Source organism: Patella vulgata, chromosome 1 (genome assembly GCF_932274485.2).
Source record: "Patella vulgata chromosome 1, xgPatVulg1.2, whole genome shotgun sequence".
NCBI classification, from domain to species: Eukaryota; Metazoa; Mollusca; class Gastropoda; family Patellidae; genus Patella; species Patella vulgata.
Window position 1 is genome coordinate 91,092,677 of NC_065879.2, and position 4,467 is coordinate 91,097,143.

At 36.4% G+C, this 4,467-nt stretch overlaps 1 long non-coding RNA gene across 1 annotated transcript; it reads right to left on the reverse strand.

Moving 5' to 3' along the window:
- Window positions 1-2,175: 2,175 nt before the first annotated feature.
- On the reverse strand, window positions 2,176-4,258 carry LOC130013552 (uncharacterized). The gene is made up of 3 exons (XR_008788742.1): window positions 4,200-4,258; window positions 2,829-2,887; window positions 2,176-2,241 (listed from the first exon to the last, which is right to left on the reverse strand). It is a non-coding gene; the product is annotated as an uncharacterized LOC130013552 (long non-coding RNA).
- Between the last annotated feature and the right edge of the window lie 209 nt (window positions 4,259-4,467).

Genomic DNA, 4,467 nt, shown 5'->3' on the forward strand with positions numbered 1-4,467 from the left:
TTGGGTTATAAAATAAATTTAAAGTTTCATCAAAAGGTATAAAAATTTTGACATCGAGAGGGCCCAAAACCTTGGTATTACATTCTCTTATTATATTATTTGAGTATGAGGCGTGGTCAGTTTGGCAGGCAATTTCAGTCAGATTTTCACAAAATTATTAATATCAGGGTGTAATGGTGATATATTTGAACGGTTTTTAAAATTGGATAAAATTTGTGACAATCACAAGCTAAAAACACCATTTTTTGTATAATCAGTGGCCATAATCCAGGGAGTTACGATCCAATATGCGCGAATATTGAAAGGATCTGGGATCTTTGGGTTATATACATACATTTTAAGTTCAAGCATTGGCCGAGAAAGTTCACCGGTATTTTCCGACGTGGTTTCCCCTTGTCAGTGGTGCAGAGCTGAGGGCCTGACAAGGACAGCTGTCTAGTCCTTCGGATGAGACGAAAAACCGAGGTCCCGTGTATACATTGGAATGCACGTAAAAGATCCCTTGTCAGTTGGAATTCGATATCAGAGTAGGCGATAGTGCCGCTGCCCGGGCAAAATTTCCCGCATAGCACACTGTATGGCGTATGCCTGTCTTCATTAGCCCAGTATAGGAGCAGAACAGTAGGACGTTAAACCCCATTTCATTTCATTTCTTTAAGTTCAAAATTGTGACCTCTAGATGGGTCCAAAACCTTGGCTATTTTGTTGGGCAATTTCAGTCTGATTTTCATGAAATTTGAGCTCAACTGTTATTAAGATGTAATGGTGATATAGTTGAACGTTTTTTTAAATTCAGATAAAAATTGTGATTCCTGGAGGTTTCACAAGCTCAAAATATGATTTTTCAATACAATCAGGTGCTATAATCCATGAAGGAAAGGGGATTAACTAAGGCCTGTATTGTGCTAAGACAAATATGGATGACAGACCACAGGAGTGGATGACGGAAATATACGACTGTATTAAAATGCGGATGCATACAAAGGATTATCTTCCATTGACTGTAATCAACATTGTTAGTACCGGTACAGGGCGGCATTAAAATCTTCATCTGTAATGAAATGAAATGAAATGAAATGGGGTTTAACGTCCTACTGTTTTGCTCCGAACTGGGCTAATGAAGACGGGCATACGCCATACAGTGTGCTATGAGGGAAATTTTGCCCGGACAGCGGCACTACGGCCTACTCTTATATCGAATTCCAACTGTCAAGGGATCTTTTACGTGCACGCCAATGTGTACACGGGACCTCGGTTTTTCGTCTCATCCGAATGACTAGACAGCTTTCCTTGTCAGCCCCTCCGTCCTGCATCACTGTCATCTGTAATGACTTTCAATGACTGATTTATACCACATACTGTATACTGCACTCATTATTTGTCTTTCCATCATTCGTCCATCCGGGTCACAAGCTCACCATCTGAAAACATAAAATTATCTTTTTAGATCAGATGGGATGATTCTTCTCAAAGATGAGGGTATGAGTTATATGTATAGTGAGAAAAAGATACAATTTAATTGCAGCTATTTCACGAACAATCCCCATACTTTTTTTTTAAAAAAAGGATCAGGGATCGACATTAAAAGTTAACTGGAGATTTTTTTATCAGACTACATCAACAATCCCACCTATATGACTTAATTATCACACAAAGCAAAATTGATGCAATTTGTACATTTGGGCAATCAGTTTCATTTTCAGGCAAGTGAAATCATTGAACTACTTGCCCTAAGAAGTTAATGTTGAGTTAGGAATGTGTCATGTTTTATTTTCCAGCAACAATCCCAAGCATAATAATTTAATGTCTACTTTTATGCACCCACCGGACTAATGAATACAGATATATGCCATACCGTGACCTACATGTATAAGGGAAATTTTGCCCAGAACCACTCCGCTAAAGCCTACTATATTGAATTCTGTCACGGGTTCTTTTACACCAATGGACCTTGTTTTTTTGTACCATCTGATTCTGAACAACTGGATACTGTCCTTGCCAGGCCCTCGCTCCAGACAATCCGGAGGAATTTTCTTGGCAAACCAAAGACCTCTTGGTTAGGGTGCCCGCGTCTTACTAAGCCTAATTATTTACAATGTTCTAGGCTAAATTTGACCTGTGAAGAAAGTTTTCTTAAAAATCAATTTAAATATTACCTACACATGTATAAGGTACCGTAATGAGTGTTTCGCATCATGTCATACACATCTTTGAATTCTTTACTTTAAAATTTGAATTTTTCTGAAAAAAAAAAGGGAAATGGGGTTGAATGAAGATGAACATAGCTATGCAGTGGCCTATGACCATGAGGGTTTCTGTTGCTTTGAAGGAATTTTTATTTGGACAGCAGAGTTGCAGCCTTTTATAACAAATTCCAACTGCCAAAGGTTCTTTTACGTGTCCTCCAACATGTCCAAGAGACCCTGGTTTTCGTCCTATCTGAATCTGACAAGGAGAAATCATGCCAGGAAATTCTGAGGAACTTACTTGACAACACTGGGATCGAACCCAGAACTGTATCAGTGGCGAGGGTGGAATCCATGTTATTTCTACGTGAGAAATTATTCAATATTGGGACCATCGGAATAAAAGCTTGAAAGATTTAAATTTACGGGCCATTAGCTGCTTTTAAACTACAAGGAATTGGGGAACGTATGATTATTGGACAGCAGTACTGAGGGGTAATCTCTATAACTGACTTTCAGATTCTCAGGCCGCCCAACCCTGTATCAACCTCAAGAACCATTGAACTAACGGATTTCAGATCATCGGCCCATGTATGGAATAACAGACATGTAGGGTGACAGAATAAGTTTACTTCAATTTACCATCTTGTCTAGACACATTTTTCACATACCGGCACTGGTGAATTATTAATTTACAGGCTCTGAAAAAATTTAAAGAAAATAAAGATGAAATAAATTCCCTTTTTTTCAAGTACTGGTACAGTGTACCGCAGTTTAAATTTACCGAAAACAACTTTAATTATTCAAAATGAATGCCAGTTAACTCGTCCACACAAAAAGTCTAGTTATGTCGTCCACAGATATCACAGCATTGGTCAACTTGTCCACACACCCATGGCGCCTAAATTTGTTACTGTGCCCACAAAATTCACCAAAGTTGTGGTATGATGCAGCACGTCTACTATTCGATCTACTATTTTAATATTCCCCAATGGGCCAAACATTACTCTTTTTTTAATCTAAAAATTATTTTATTTATCTTTTTTTCAGTTACTGTACCGAAATACTCTCTGCGATTTTTTCCTATATGTTTAACAAATTGCAGTAAGAGTAATCATGCTTGTACTGCTTATTTGTGACTACTTAAACTTAGTACCGTAACTAAATAATATTTTAATTAATAATTTTACAGGACATAATTAATAAGCTATAGTGATCGAGGGTATTTCTAGAATTCTACAAGTACCAAGTCCCACTTGGTGTTCCAAGGCGTCCGCAAGAATAACAATGTTACCTATTTGAAGTCTAAAGCATAATCTGAGCCGCTGCTATGGCAAAACATCAAAATATAGGTTAAATTCTGCTGGTAGCACGGGACTCATAGGTGGAAGTTGTCCCGGTTATCCCAACGGACACCTGTATTAGGCCTATACTGATACAATTACAGGGCAAAATCACAACAAAGCTTTAGTAACTTTTTAAAAAAATGCATGAATGCAGTGAAAATAAGAGTGCACACGAAAATAATACAGGTTGTTAATGTTAATCATAATTTTTATATTATACTAATTACATAGGCCTAATAGTAATGCAATCATCAATTCGACAATGCCAATGTGAATGTAAATGTTGAATGAATGGCATTGGCAATGGTATGCCATGAAATGAATAAATAATTCTCTGCATAGATCTAGTTCAAATTAAACTAAGAATTTTCTGGGACAAATCGTCAAATTATAAATAATTGGGTGTTCTAAACAGGTAACATGGGCTAGGCTACCTCATAGCAGTGTACATTTTACTTCATCAATCAATGAAATGGTCATGATTTCGACGCCATGACACCAAATCCAAATTATTATTGTGTGCGAGTCATGATCACAGTAAACTTATTTTTCTGCGATTAGACATGTTGTTACTGATAATTTGTAGCTAATCATTAAACTAGCTAGCTATAAAGAAAACCTGATCTTTACAACAATTAAAACTTTGAGAAATATTACAATAACTTACCTTAAACTTAAACTGTTTTCATTGACAGTATCAATCAAGTTAGCGAAAAGACAAAGATGACGGCCATAACATGAGACGAAGGCTACGATTGGATTAAACTTAACTTACGTCATTGTTGACCAATCCTAGCGATCTTTAGAAAATACGAGTAAAAAAAAAAAAAAATTAAAAATCATTTGTTTACTACCGATATCATTATTATTAACAGAAATTATTTTGTTTGTGTTTGGTTATAAAACTATTTCCTAAACAAATGTGGAATTATGTA